We start from the raw sequence: 15,996 nt of genomic DNA, 5'->3' as shown, positions 1-15,996 counted from the left end.
AAAGGTGTGAAATATTCAGCAGGTTTTGTGAGGCCGCTAAGGACAAACACGGACCCACTCCGGTGGCATGCTTTTGCTGTCACTGACGCATGCGACAATTGCTGTGGCTTCTGTCTCTGGACCAGGGGTGGGGTGTCCTGTGCCTCTCCCGCCCCTCCTGCCCAGGGGACCCCAGAAGACAGAACCTCATCCCTTCAAAGTGGAGTCTCTCCACAGGCCCCTTAACTGGGGCACCTCCGCCCCGTCTGAGTGATAAGTGTGTGGTCAAACCAGTTCATTCCAGGGGCGCCAGCCCTTTGCTTCCTTGACTTCCTTTGACTTCCTTGATCAGAAGCAGTGTCTCGTGGAAGGTGAGGACCAGCAAGGCAGGCTCATGCGTGGTGGTGCGGGGGACACTTTCGGGGCGGGAAGGGCAGTTCCGCGCCCAGAATCCATGTAGAATCCACAGGGGACAAATCTTCCACGATGGGAACGGAGGCCTGTGTTCGCCCGCGGTGGGGGCCCAGTGTTGGTCTCTGCCACTGGCAAAGGGACAGCAGGTGGCCCAGTTGGCACTGGGGAAGGGAGTGTCACCACCGCCCCTTGGTTGCATGGGCCGGTTGAGCAAGCCGGGGAACAGAGGGGCAAGTCACTGACTGACGCCCAGAGAATGTGTCACCTGTCAGGAGCCTCTGCGGCAGTGCCCAGGGGCAGTCACGTGGGACACAGGTACCCTGACATCCCTTGCCCATTTGGAGAGACCCATCGGGTCCTTCTCGGGACCTCCTTGTCGCCAGTCTGCCTGTCATACTCCTCCCGCACCGCCGCCAGCGCACCGGTGTGCATCCACACTCCTGGCCACCTCTTCGTCCAGACAGACAAATGTGCCTCCGAGCCCCACCTCCCGGGGCAGGGCGCCTGTTGATGCCAGCGTGTCCTGCGGAACCATCCATCAACGAGACCTGAATTCTTTCCCTCTCAGCGGATTACAGGAATTTTCTTTCGTTTTCAAGTTAGTTTATTTATTTTTGAGAGAACAAGAGAGACTGAGTGGGGGAGGGGCAGAGAGAGAGGAAGACACAGTATCTAAAGCAGGCTCCAGCCTCTGAGCTGTCCCACAGAGCCCGACGCAGGACTCAAACCCACGACTGTCATATTATGACCTGAGCTGAAGTCAGTCGCTTAACCTACTGGGCCACCCAGGCGCCCCTGATTACAGGAATTTTCTATGAGGTCCTAGGATTAAGGGAAAAGAGACAGTCTGAGCCGCCTCCTCACACAACTCACTTGTGCCCTCAGAGCCCGTGGGGGCCCGGTCTCTCAATGGCATTCCCCACAGTAAGAGGTGTCTGCCGGGTGTGCCCGGTCCCGTGGCCTGGGCGTGAGTGAGCACGCAGCACACGCGTGGCCGCCTGATGATGCCTGGTGTGCGCTTCCCAGCAGGGGCCGGCAGCACAGAGCCCAGAGAAGAATTTTCTGCAGAAATGCCCTGGTTTGCTCCAAACCCTAGGCATCTGTGGTGCGGGTTTGTTTTTGGTTTTTTTTAAGTTTATTTCTTTATTTGTTTTGAGAGAGAGAGAGCAAGTGGAGGAGGGACAGGGAGAGAGAGAGTCTCAAGCAGGCTCCGCACCGTCAGCACAGAGCCTGATGTGAGGCGGGAACCCACGAACTGTGTGATCATGACCTGAGCCGACATCAAGAGTTGGACGCTCAATCAACTGAGGCCCCCGGGCGCCCTGGACCCGAGGATTATCGGATCTGCCGTATCAGAGGGCCCAAACAGAAGAGGACCTTGCCCCGCTCCCTGCGCTGGCCATAGAATGTTCTCTCACTTGCTCTGGTCCTCCCTCAAAACTGTCACCTCCTGTTCTGCTCTACGTTGACTCCCTGTGTTTTACCTACACGAATGCAACCTCACCGTTAGCACTGGAGTCTGCGATGGGCACTGTATGTTTCCTTATATGTAAGTGAAATAAATACTTGAGGTTGAAAATAAGAAGTCTCCATCTGAACACTCCCTGAAATACCTGGACCCTGCAGCCCGCCCTTGGGGACACACTTGGGGGTCGGGGGGACGAGGCCAGGATGGGCACTGCTGTATGACAGCACTTTTCAGTTCTTTCTTCTTCGAACCAGCGGAACTGTGACTTGGAGCCCTTGGCCACCAAGGTGGGCGGAAATGTAATTTCAACTGTTAGGTATTATGGTGGATGGGCCACCCAAGATTCTTCTAGAAGCAATGCCTCCCCCCCCAATCAAGAAGGAGGATCTCGCTACTGTCCCCATGCCACAGCTCTCCTGTAGACAGCAGAAAGACACAGAAGTGACTCGGCACCATGGAAGGTGACACTGTCCACCTTGTGAGATGGTGCCAGGTAGGAAATCTGGTGCCCACGGGGAGTCCGTGCCCCAGGAGAGCCCTCGGCTGTGGCTTTCCCGGCCCTGAGACCAGGAGCAAGTGACAGAGGCACACAGGATTGCAGGTCACCCCCATCCTGGGGGAAAAAACAAGCTCCTCACTGTGGGTTTGTTTAAAACAAATTTTTTTTTTTAATTTAATGTTTATTTATTTTTGAAAGCGAGAAAGAGAGACAGAGTGTGAGCAGGGGAGGGGCAGAGAGAGGGAGACCCAGAATCGGAAGCAGCTCCAGGCTCCGAGCTGTCAGCACAGAGCCCCACATGGGGCTCGAACTCCCGAGCTGTGACTGTGGGTTTGTTTTTTGGTTTCACTTTTTAATTTTTCAAAACTCCCGCCCGCAGGAACTGTTTGTGTTGAAGACAAACGGTTGCTTTGTGCCGCCGAGTTTGGGTGGTTTCTCACACGGCAGTAGGTGTGGGAGACCCTTACCGGTGGCCTTTAGGTGACCGTGGGGTCACTCCCTCAGTATCCATTCTCCCCTCGCCCCCAGCAGCCCCCGTGCTGTGGGAAAGCTACCTTGTGCCCAGGCTCTGAGGTGGACGGGGAAGCCCGGGGTCAACGTTGCCCACAGTCCCCACATCCAGACAGCCTCAGGCTCGGGGCAGGGGCACGTGCGACTCACTTGGAGCCGATGATAGCGGAGAGGATATTTGGTGAGAACCTTTTTTTTTTTTTTTAATTTAAGGTCTTATTTTTGTCATCTCTACGCCCAGCGTGGGGCTCGAACTCACAGCCCCAATATCAAAAGTCGCAGGCTCCACCCACTGAGCCAGCCAGCCGCCCTTGATGGGAACTTCTAAGCAAACAACGAGGATTCCTCCCTCTGGAGACAGATCGATCCCACAAGTGCCCCCACACGTGTACACAGCCCCCCAGCCCGCACGGCTGAAGAAGAGGCCCTGGGGACTTCACCGTGACCATGGCCTCAGCGTGATCGTGAGAAGGAGCCAGGCTTAGGATGAAAGTTAAGAGGGTTGAAACCAGATTCGAGGCAGAAAACAGCAACAGCAAGCAGGACTCAAAAGGGAGGGCGGTGCCCCTCAGCCAAACCCACCCTGAAGCTGTCTCTGTGTGACCCGCGGGTGAAGCCAGGGGCGCATTGTCCTCTCAACCAAGGAAATAGGGCAGGAGGAAGCATTTAAACGAAACAGGTCCCATAAGAATTCCAGGACTTGGGGCACCTGGGGGGCTCAGTCGGTTGAGCCTCTGATTCTTGGTTTCAGCCCAAGTCATGATCTCACAGTTTTGTAAGTTCGAGCCCCACATCAGGTTCCACGCTGACAGTGCAGAGCCTGCTTGGGATCCTCTTCTCCCTCTCTCTCTGCCCCTCCCCTGCTCTCTCTCTCTCTCTCTCTCTCTCTCTCTCTCTAAGTGAATGAATAAAGTTTAAACAGAAAAAAAATTCCAGAAACTTTGCCTCAAATGTTAGGATAAAGGGGCACCTGGGTGGCTCAGTCAGTTAAGTGGCTGACTTTGGCTCAGGTCGTGATCTCATGGTCTGTGAGTCTGAGCCCCGGGTCGGGCTCTGTGCTGACAGCTTGGAGCCTAGAGCTGTTTGGGATTCTGCATCTCCCTCCCCCTCTCGCGCGCTCTCTCTCTCTCTCTCTCTCTCAAAACTGAATAAACATCCTAAAAAAATACATAAGATGTGAGGGTAAAAAATTCTTTCTCCATCAGGATGGCGTTGTATACAGATGTGAGCCCTGCCCTGTGCGAGGGGCATCAGCGCGGGAAGAAAGCTGACAGGCAGCTGCGGGAAGAGCAGGGGAGGGGCAGGGAGAGTAGCCAGGGCCCTGAGGACGTCAGAGATCTCTGGAAGCCCTCCCCACCTCTGTGCTGTTCAGTTATTCAGTTAAGAAATTACCATGATGGGGGCGCCTGGGTGGCTTAGTCGGTTAAGCGTCCAACTTTCGCTTAGGTCATGATCTCGCGGTTCGTGGGTTCAAGCCCCGTGTCGGGCTCTGTGCTGACTGCCAGCGCAGAGCCTGGAGCCTATTTCAGAGTCTGTGTCTCCTTCTCTCTCTGAGCCTCCCCTGCTCACGCTGTCTCTCTCTCCTAGAAATAAATAAAAATATTTTTTAAAAAAAGAAAAGACCAAGGATCATGAATCTCTGTTTAAAAAAAAAAAAGAAATTACCACGATGTTACTTACCTAATTATTTATATTTTAGTTGTTTTAAATGGGCTTTGCTTATTTATTCATTTCTATGGAAGCTCTACACCCAACATGGGGCTCAAACTCACGACCCCGAGATCAGGAGTCTCATGGCCCGCCAGCTGAGCCAGCCAGGTGTCCAATAGGCTTTGTTTTCATTTATCTATCTATCTATCTATCTATCTATCTATCTATCTATCTATCTATCTACCTACCTACCTATCCATCCATCCTTCTATCCACCTATCTATGTATCCATCCATCCCTCCTTCCTTCCGTCCACCCATCCATCCAACCACCCATCCATCTATCCATCCATCTGTCCATCCATCCATCTATCCATCCACTCAAGTTGGCTTCACTGCTCAGCACAGAGCCCGACGCAGGACTCGATCTCACAGTGAGACCATGACCTGAGCTGACTGAGAGTCTGACACTTAACCGACCGAGCCACCCATTTCCCTTTCTATTATTCTATCGCAGAGTATCTTCCTGGCCCTCAAACTCCTCTGTGCTCCCTGTTCCTCCCCCTCCCCCCAAACCCTGGCCACCACCGCTCTTTTGTCTCCGAGGTACATCTTGCCTCTGCCAGAATGTCGCGTATCGGAGTCACACAGCATGTAGCCTTTTCACACTGGCTCCTTTCACACTGGCTCCTTAGTGATACGCCTTTCAGGTCCCTCCGCGTGTCTTCATGGCTCGATACCTCCTTTCCCTTCGGCGCTGAATAGCGTTCCATTGTCTGCATGGGCCACGGTCCACATACCCAGTCACCCCCAGGGAAGGAGGCTTGGCTGCTTCCACCTTTGGGCATTTCGGGGCCGGGCTGCTATCAACACACAGGTGCAGGTTTGTGTGTGGACAGAAGCTCTCAGCTTCCTCCAGGGAAGCACCAAACAGTGTGATCGCCCCTATGGTAAGAGTCTGTTTCGTTTGTAAGGAACGGCCGAAACGGCCTCCCAAAGGGGCTGTGCTAGTCTATGGCCATACCGCCCTGAACGCACCCGATCTCGTCTGATCTCGGAAGCTAAGCAGAGTCGGGCCTGGTTAGTACTTGGATGGGAGACCAAAGTGGCTGTGCTGGGTTGCACCCCCGCCTGCAAGGAAAAGGAGTTCCTATGGACCCACGTGGTCACCAGCAGCTGGTGCCGCCGGCGGTTTGGATTTGGGCCATTCTAATAGGTGAGCAGTGGTGTCCTGTCGTGACTTGCAACTCCCTACCGATGTAGGATGTCATGTACTTGTTAGCCATCTGTAGCCCTTCTTTGGGGATGTGCCTGTCCGGGTCATTTGCCTATTTATTAAACTGCTGACTTATTTTCTTACTGCTGAGCTAAAAAAAAAAATGTTTAATGTTTATTTATTTTTGATAGAGAGAGACGGAGTGTGCGTGGGGGAGGGCCAGAGAGGGAGACAGAGAATCTGAAGCAGGCTCCAGGCTCTGAACTGTCAGCACAGAGCCCAACGCGGGGCTCGAACCCACAAACTGTGAGATCATGACCTGAGCTAGAGTCAGCACTTAACCATCTGAGCCCCCTGTGTGCCCCAGAGGTTTAAGTCTTCTTTGTATATTTTGGATAACAGTTCTTTAACAGATGTGTCTTTTGTTTTTGCCTCTGCAGAAAATAAATGATAAATTCTTTCTTTAATGTTTACTTATTTAGTGGAGAGATAGAGTGTGCGCACACAAGCAGGGGAGGGGCAGAGGAGTGGGGGGACAGAGCATCGGAAGCAGGCTCTGAGTGGACAGCAGAGAGCCCGATGTGGGGCTCGAACTCATGAACTCTGAGATCATGACCTGAGCAAAGTCAGACGCTTAAGTGACCGAACCACCAGGCGGCCCTTGATAAATTCGTATTCATTGAAAGACCTCCAGTTGGGAAATAGAAAAAGAACAAACACCTTTGTATCTTTTCGCAGATATTTTCTCCCCATCTGTGGCTTCTCTTCTTGTTCACCTGATAGCGTCTCCGTTTTTAATTTTAATGAAGTCCAGCTTATCAGGTATTTCGTTCATGGGTCACGTCTTGGAAGCTGTAGCTAAAAAGTCATCCCCAGACCCACGGTCAGCTGGAGACCCTCCTAAGGGTATCTTCTAGGAATTTTCGTGTGACCTTGTCCATTTCGGTCTAGGATCCAGTGAGAGTTCGCTGTGGGGAAGGGCGGGAGGTCTGTGCCTCAAGTCCCCTGTTCTGCACGTGGATGCCCGGCTGTTCCAGCGTCATTTGTTGAAAAGCACAACTTCATTTCAGTTTCTGGATTGCAGACAGCCGTCCCTCCCTTACCCGTGAGGCACACGCCAGGACCCCCAGGGGACAGCTGAGACCCCAGAGGGCTCTGGGCCCCGCCTAGATTGGTTTGTCCCGGTACCCAGGCACCCAGGCACCCACGAGAAAGTTTAATTTATAAACTAGGCACAGTGAGGGTTGAACAGTAACAAACGATCAAATAGAACGATTGCTACAATGTATTATACTAAAAGTCGTGCGCATATGGTCTCTCTGTCTCTCTTGCTTTCAGAATATCTTATTGTCCTGTGCCCCCCCTTCTTGTGCTGATGTGAGATGATAAAATGCCCACGTGGTGAGGTGACGTGTGCACCTGACAGAGCGCCCGGCTACCGTTGACCTTCTGAGGCTGAGTCAGAAAAAGGATCATCAGATCCCAACTGCGGCCAACCACGGATCGCTGAAGCCACGGAAAGGAAACCATGGACAAGGAGGGACTTGTACAGTAAACACTGACCTTCTCTTGTGTGTGTGTGTGGGGGGGTCCTCCTGAGAGCGTCGACACGTGTACAGATTCATGTAACCCAGGCCACGCCCCCAAGTTCCCTCATGCTTTCCCTTGCCGTATAGACGCGTCCTGTCCTCAGTGCCGCATACAGGGATCCATGTGGCTTGTGGCCACTCTGTCACGCAGCACAATGCCTTTGAGACCTGTGTCATCATTCGTCACTTTTGCTGAACGGTGTTCCGTGGTCCGCATGGACTAGGGACTGGGTCGTTTCCCATGCCCTCGCTCCAGAACACGAGTCCCTGGTCTTTGAGGACTTACGGAAGTTTCCACGAGCATTTCTGGACAGGTTTTGCGTGAATATAAATTTTCATTTCTCTAGGGTAAATACTCAGGAATGGGTCCCTTTATTTTTTAGGTCAGTTTATTTATTGGTTTGTTTTCTTTTTTTACGGTTTTGTTTTGGGGGCTCCTGGATGGCTCAGTCAGTTAAGTGTCTGACTCTTGATTTCAGCTCAGGTCATGATCTCATGGTTTGTGGGTTCGAGCCTGGTGTCGGGCTCTACGCTGACAGTGTGGGGCCTGTTTGGGATTCTCTCTCTCCCTCTCTCTCTGTCCCTCCACCACTCTGTGCCAGTTACCAGGACCCCTCTTCTGTCCCCAGCTGTCTCCTCTCAGCCTTACAGCGTGTCCCCTCCCTGCCACCTCCTGGCACCCAGCTCCGAGGAAACGAAAGCCAGCGAGGACAAGGTGGTAACTTACTGACTTGCTAGTTGTGTCCCGAGCACCCCCTCCCTCCTCTCTAGTTACCGGGTTCAGATCAGCCTGGACCCGGCAGCTGGGGACCTCGTCCGTCTGCACACCCGGAAGCGAGGTGCATCTATTTGATTTGATCCCAGACAATGGTTGTGAGCACGAGTAATGGTGCCGCGAATGTCCAGGCCTCAGCCGCGTGCCTTCCGTGGGCTGGGACACAGAGGGGCTCCCGTTGCGGCTGCAACCGCTCAAATGAGGAAAATGCTCCCGGGGATGGAGGGACCACGGCAGCCTGGAGACGAGGGTCCCTGAAGGACGGCGTGGAGACGGCAGCCGACCCGTCGGGAGCCGCTCTGCCCTCCCCGCGTTGGTACCTGAGACAGAAAGAAACCCCCATCTTGTTTGGATAGCTACTCGGGTTTCTTTGTTACAACGACTTAGCCTCCTCCCGAGTCATAGGGGAAGGGAGTGACTTAACCCTCCCTGAGGCAAGGGGACAGGAGAGGCCGTCTACTTCCTTAAAGCGGGACAGTAAAAACAAAGGCAGAAAACATAGCAGGACATTTGTCTTCTGTGATGACACGTAGCAGGTGCGAAGGAGGGGGCAGGGCCGCGGGAAATGGAGGGGGGAGAGAGTGACTTCCGAAGGAGCCATCAGGAAGATCCCTGCAGAGCCAGAGGCGCTAAATCGGAGGCCAGATTGGAGAGACGGAAATGGGTGCGAGGGTGGTTCAGATAAAGGACAGAGGGCCGCCGGGCTGACGCGGGAAAGTGCCAGACCCTCTGGGGAGACGCGGAGGAGGCGGCAAACAGTTCAAAGGGACTGCTAACCGCGAGCCGGTGCTGCGGGGCTCACACTCAACGTGGCAGATCCTAAAAGATTCCTTCCTGTTTCTATTAGAGAACTGTCTGCAAACAAATCTTAACTTGATGAGAAGCTTAAGCGTAATTACACCTAGTCTATCACATGCATATTTCATTGCTTTATTAAATCCTTCGAACAACACAGTTCTGGGAGGTATAATTAACCTCTTTGGAGCATTACCTCCCAACAGAATAAACGAGCCCTACGCTAAAGATGGTCTTTCAAGACCCCTTCGTCTGTAATGTCTGCAGCGACCCTCAGTGGAGCCACGTGGTGGAGGCCGAATCCCTTTCTCCTGTCCCCCTTCTGCCCGAGTCACAAGCTATGTGGCCGCAAGAAGGGCGTGTCAGCGCAGCTCGGACCTAATTAGTATCCCATTCCCCGGGCCTCAGTGATTGGGCCAGAGAGGGACACGTGACCCAAGCAGGACCAATCAGAGTCCTTCCTTCCCTAGGATCCTCCCACGAAGGTAGGAAGGGAAGTTTTGGGGACTTAATCGCAAGACTTTAAGCTGGGGCTGCCCTACGGGGAAGAGAGTCTGCTAGGAAAGAGGAGCAGAGATGAGAGGTGGACAGAGACCCAACAGTGCTGTCCCTGAGCTCGGATTCCCCCACAAGGGGGACAAGCTGTCAAACAGCCATGACAAGGCATTGACCATAACATGCACCCCAGTTTCAGAAATACAAGGATGTGAAAGAAAGTGCTTCCTAGAACTGATACAATATGGCAGCTGGGAGCCCTTGGATGAGTCACAGAATCTCTCCTCCTCAGTTTCCTCATCCACGAAGCAAGGGTGATAATACCCAGGACACAGGATTGGGAGGGTTGGAAATGACACATCGGAAGGGGCTACACACAGATGTTCTTAGCAGCACTATTCAAGAGTCGAAAATCAGAAACACCGACATGTCCGTCAGCTGGTGGACCGGTAGGCAAAGTGTGGGCCAGCCTTGTGTCACGGCGATGAGCAGGAATGACCCCGGCTCTGCCCTGACGTTCTTGCACGGGACAGAGGCCAGACGTGAGAGACAGCACCTTGTATAATTGATTTGCATGAAATGTCCGGAAAAGACAAATCTATAGACAGAAAACAGATGAGTGGTTGGCTGGGGCAGGAAGAAAACAGAAGTGACAGGGAATGGACGCCAGGGTTCTTAGCTGCGTCGCAGATACGTTCTACAAACCCATCTACCGTGATGGCCGCGCGGCTTGGTAAGTGTCCTAAAAATTGGTTGGGGTGTATCCTCGAAATGAGGGAATTAGATACCATGTAAAATACAACTCGATAGGGGTGCCTGGGTGGCTCAGTCTGTTAAGCATCCGACTTCAGCTCAGGTCATGATCTCATGGTCTGTGGGTTTGAGCCCCGCATCGGGCTCTGTGCTGACAGCTTGGAGCCTGGAGCCTGTTTCAGATTCCGTGTCTCCCTCTCTCTCTGCCCCTCCCTAGCTCGTGCTCTGTCTCTGTCTCAAAAATAAACATCAAAAGAATTTTTAAAAAATCTCGATAAAGGTATTATTATTTTATTTTGAAAGAGAGAGAAAGAGACTGAGCAGGGGAGGGGCACAGAGAGAATCTCAAGCAGACTCCGCACCGACAGCACAGAGCCTGATGCGAGGCTTGAACCCACAAACCATGATATCACAATCTGAACCGAAGTCAGGAGTCAGACGCTCAACTGACAGCCCCACCCAGGAACCTGGATAAAGTTATTATTAAAGAAACAGCTGTCGGGCACCTGGGGGGCTCAGTCAGTTGTGTCTGGCTCTTGGTTTCAGCTCAGGTCACGATCTCATGGTTAGTGAGTTCAAGCCCCACTTCGGGGTCTGTGCTGATGGCGTGGGGCCTGCTTCAGATCCCGTCTCTCCTTCTCTCTGCCCCTCCTTGCTTGTGCTCTCTCTCTCTCGGTCTCTCTCACTGAAAATAAATAAATAAATAAATTTTTAGAAAGATGTCAAATGTCTAGAATAGACATGATGAGTGCTTAAGAAATGGCAACTCTCCTCTGATCCTGGGGTCCAAGTTCCTGACTGCACATGGCCGACCCTTCCTGGGCAGCCGGGATGGGAGGTGTGCTGTCTTTATGTCCTGCTGCAGGGGCTCCCTGGGGGGCACCCAGAGGAAGCATGGCTTCTAGAAACTACTGTGGTCAGAGACAGCAGAGAGTCCCATCTCCAGAGAGCCGACTGGGGAACCTCGATTCCTCCTCCTTTCCACCCACTGCCACCGCGACACACAGACTGAGAGGCTGGGGACCCACCGTGTCTCACATCCATCCCGGACTCACTAAAACCCACAGGAATACCAAGAAACGAGGCAATGTCATGTCCTGGAAAACGAGTTGCGCCCCCAAGGCTCTTCAATCCAGGTGAACCCTAGGCTTGTCCCCCCTCCCTCATTCTTCTGGGGGGCGGGGCGAGCCTCGGGAGCTGACTGTCTGCCGGCTTAGTGACCCTCAGAGTGTCCGGATGCTCAGACACCGCCAGAAACCTGTGACGGCACCCGCAGAGACTCTTCCCAGAAGGCCACCCAGTACCAGGCCGGCGGGGCCCTGCCCGGCTGCTGGGTGAGGCCCTGGCCTCCCCTCCCTCCCCACTGCCAGGCCTGCTGGAGANCCCTGGGGCCCCCAGCGCCCCCTCTCTGTTGCAGACACCCAGCACGGCTCACCTTGCTGTGAATGACATTCAGGGATGTCATGAGTGACCGCCTGCGCTGGCGGTTCCTACCCCAGGGCCAATCGGTGGCCCCATGGAGGGAGGGAGCCCTTGAGAGGACCCGGCCAGAGCTTCCCCGGGGCTCTACCTCCCGATGCCTTCCGCACTCCGCCCACCTCTGCATGGGGGGGCAGAGGACCCACACTCCCCTCGCTGGGGTCTCTTGCACCAAGTCAGCCCCCTGAAACCCCCGGGGAGGAAAGGGAGCTGGGGGAGAGGCAGGCACCCCGGCTGCTGCAGATTCTTCTCGTGACCCAACTTCGCAGAGTCTGGTCCACCTGGAAAGGTTAACTCCATAGCAAGTCCAGGATGCAGGCCTTCGGGGCAGAGGAATGGCTGGGGGGGGGGGCAATCCCTCACGGCCTGTTCCCCACAGAGCCACCCTCACCGCTGCTGGGAAGGACTGCGTCACCTCCGGGCTCATGGGCCACAGGGACACCCAGCAACAATGTCAGGGAGAGCCGAGGCCACCCGGCCCCGAACACTCCCAAGCCCTGGGCTCAAGACCCCAGCACTGCCCTTGGGGTGGAGTATCCCGGAGCTAGTTTTCACATCTGTAAAATGGAACCATAACGGTTTTCTGCCCACTGCAAGCGGTGTAGGGATCCGGCGCTCTCAGCGGGACAGCAAGTCTGTGTCTCTGGAGTTCTCTGTTGCTTCCAGGCTCTCAGGACGCAGTGACAGCGGCAGTAGGCGGTCACCCCTGTGACAGGCAGGGCTGGGGCTCGCAGGGCAGCTGAAGGCCGATGCCTAGTGTAGACCCATCCCCTGCAGGCTCCTGGGAAGACGAACCACACAGAGAAGTCGCCTCCGATGCTGTCGCAGAGGTGGCCTTCCTCTCTTCTTCCATGGTGACCAGCCCGTGGAAGGTTGTGGGTCAGGCCTGCAAATCTAAACCTCCGGCCTCTCTTACAGATGGGGGGTTGCCCCGGAGATGTAAGTGGGTGGGGCTTCTGGAAAGCTCTCAAGGAGGAACTGAGCCCCCTTGGTCCTTCCTGCCTTCTTCCTTCCCGGAACTGAGATGCAAAAGTCAGAGTGCCGGCAGCCATGTTGTGTTGTGGGGCAGCCTTGAGACTGGAAGCCTTGGTTAAATGGCGGGTTCCGTAACCGCGGAGCCGCCAATCCCGTCTTGGAGTCCTTCCCCCCCGACTTTTCACAACTCCATTCAAATCGACGTCGTTTCCCACAAGACGCGTACAATACTCTGTGCAAATCGTATCTCTGCAAATCTAGTCGCTGTTCCCATCGGACTTGCTTTATGAATCTCACGGATGCCTTTGAGAGTCAGTATTCACTTGGCAGCAATGGCCAGTCAGTGCTGGTACAAGGTTTACAAACGTGTCACTCCTCGCTCTGGCGGGTAATGACTGAAATTCCCTAAGAGCCACTTGAAAGAGAAGAATCTTTCCGTAAGATCAGTGTCATTTCCACCCCTAATGTGTTTGTGACCTTGCATTTCTTAGAGCAGTGGCTGCTTAGCAGCCCAAGGCTGAGGGGAGGTGACCGGAGTCCACCCTGGAGGGTGGGGCCAGTGTCCGGGGCAGAGACGACCTCCGAGACAGGCCCCCCGCCCAGGCCGGGGACCCAGGACAAGTGGACTGACCTGAAAGTCCCCGGACCTTCCAGGAACTGCCCCCCCTTGAAGGGCGTTGCCAGCGGGTGGGTAAGGGTAGGCCCCTGAGCGCAGGGACACCCAGGGCCCTTGAGGGGCTGATTTGTGTCCCTGGGGAATTTCGCCCCAGAGGCAGGAGATCCAGTCTTCCCCGGTACGTTCATGGCCTTGGGTGGTGTTTCTAAGCATTTTTAAAGGGTCTGAGGTGAGATCCATTGAGGAAGAGCCCTGCCCACACAGCTCCCAGGGCTCCGAGCCTTGCCCTGGCCTCGGCCCCGGTTCAAGGCCCCTGGGGGTGGGCGAGCGCAGGTGTCCTCAGCTGGGCTTTGCCCTCCAGGCTGGGGAGGCTTCCCCCCAGTCCCAGCTTCCTCCCCTTATGGCCCACCGGGCGCTGCGCTGGGCCCTGGGAAGCTCTGGCCAAGTCCTCTGGGACCTAGTGTGGAAGGACAGGGGTGGCGGAGGAAGGGGCTCGGCTCGGCTAGGGCAGGGCTCCTTAGAATGCGGACACCTTCACTTGGAGCAGGACTGGTCACCCGCACCCCTCCCCAGCACGCTCCCCGGAGGGGGATGGGAGGGAGGAAGCTCCCCTGTGTCCAGTGGGGTGCCCAGGCCCGCTCACAGCCAGGAAAAGAGGAAGTAAGGGGGGGCAGCACTGCCGGGACGGGGGAGGGGAGAGGGGANGACCTGGCCCCGCCCCTGCGCCCCCCCCCCCCATCTCAGTCCGTGGAGCGAGCTCTGGATCTCGGAGTTGTGAGTCCGAGCCCCACACTGGATGTAGAGATGACTCAAATCTTAAAGGAAAAAAAAGGCGGGCAGGATTGGGAGTGGGGGACACACCCACGTAGGGGCAAACCAGGTGGCTTCTGGCAGCGACTGGAACAGCAGGGACTGGAAGAGCACTTCCCAGCGGCCCAGCCGCCCTGCCCGGGGCCCAGCTCGCCTCCTCGCCCCTAGTTCCTGTGGACGCTTCTCCGCCCAGCGNCAGCTCACCTCCCTCCCCACCTCCCTGCCCGTCTCCCTTTACAGCGAAACTCTGTTGTGCGCACCTCCCCCTTTCCCTCCAGGACCCACGGCCCCCCCGGCTCCCCCTACCTCCAGCACTGCTCTTGCCAGTGTCACAGCGACCTCGTGGCCACTGGACCAGCGTGCTCCGTCCTCGCCACGAGTGACGAGATGCTCACTCCCTCCTCCTGGCGACACTTTCCCAGGGGTTGGAGGGACACCACGCCCGCCTGGCTCTCCACCCGCTCTCTGCTCCTTCCAGGCTTTCTGCCCATCCCCCTCTCCCCGTCCCCGCCCCGCATCTCACTGGCTTTCTGTGTTATGGGGCGTCGGCGGCTCAATCAATCCGTGGACCCCTTCTCTATCCAAGCCCTTCCCTGGATGGACACTGTACAACACGAGTCTAATGTGTGTCATTTAGCACTTTCTAGGGGCGCCTGGGTGGCTCAGTCGGTTAAGTGTCCGACTTCACCTCAGGTCCTGATCTCGCGTTTGTGGGTTCGAGCCCCACGGCGGGCTCTGTGCTGACAGCTGGGAGCCTGGAGCTGCTTAGGATTCCACGTCTCCCTCTGTCTCTGCCTCTGCTCTGCTGAGCTGTCATGTCAGCACACAGCTGAAGCAGGGCTCGAACTCACGAAATGAGAGACTGTGACCTGAGCGGAAGTCAGACGCTTATTGGACTGAGCCACGCTGGTGTCCCCCCACTAATTTCAAGTTCAGTAGCCACACGTGGCTGGTGGCTCCTGCAGGCCGCAGCACGGAGCTGGACACTCCCAGGAAACTGGGGCTGTAAACGCTCGCAGGTCTGTGCTGGTGACCTCCCGTATTCGCCTCCGGCCTGGGCGTCTCCACACAGCAGACCCGTCTGACCAGTGTCTCCTCAACCCTGCACTTGGACGTCTAATGGTTGCCTCGAACCTGGCCCGTTCACACATGGCGCCCAGCCACCAACCAGCAAGGCCAGTTTCCCTGGTCTCCGTCAGGGGCCACGACTCCCTTCCGCTTGCTGAGGCCAAACCCTACGTGCGCTCCTTGACTCCCTTTCTCTGTCTTCTGCCTCCTATCCTGCCTAGCCAGAAATCCTTCGAATCCTTCCAGAATCCCGCCATTTCGCGTGTCCCTGTCACGCTCCTTCGCCCCGCCCCCTCGGCTCTCCGGGGAGTGGGATTTGTTTCCAGGAGATTCTCCAGTCTGGTCGGGCAGCCCCTGGCACGGCCTGTCTGTTCCCCACTCGGAATGCTGCCTGGGAAAGAAGTCACACCTGCCCCTCGGCTCAGAACCCTGCAGGGCTCCCATGTCCCCCAGGAGACAGTGAGCGTGGCCCAGAGGCCACCCAGCGCGGGGCCGGGCCCTGGTGCCCCCCCTCCCCCCCCCTGCTGTTCTGGAACACAGCGGCCACCCCGCGCCTCTGCATGACTGCCTCCTTCAGGCCTGTCCTCAAAAACCACCGTCGCCGTCCCAGTCCCCTACCTGAAAGCCACCTCTCCGGTGGGCACATTTCCTATCCCCCTTCCCTGCTGCTGCTTGGCCCGTGTGGCCCACACGCGGCGCACGTGTCTCCGCCTGCACAACCTCGGCTCCGGGAGGCCCGGGCTTCGCGCGCGTGCGGCTGTTTCCCGCTCGCCCCGCAGCGCCCGGCACGGTGCCTGGAACCGAGAAAGCCCCCCGCACGAAGGACTCCCCGGCGGGGAGAGCGCCCGGAGCGAGTCCAGGGGCGGCTGCTACCTTCCGAAGCCTGGAGCCTGGGGCCGGGGGTGC

The sequence above is a fragment of the Crocuta crocuta genome, unplaced genomic scaffold, assembly GCF_008692635.1.
Source record: "Crocuta crocuta isolate KB4526 unplaced genomic scaffold, BGI_CrCroc_1.0 scaffold322, whole genome shotgun sequence".
Taxonomy (NCBI): Eukaryota; Metazoa; Chordata; class Mammalia; order Carnivora; family Hyaenidae; genus Crocuta; species Crocuta crocuta.
Note: the sequence above shows the minus strand (reverse complement) of the source record.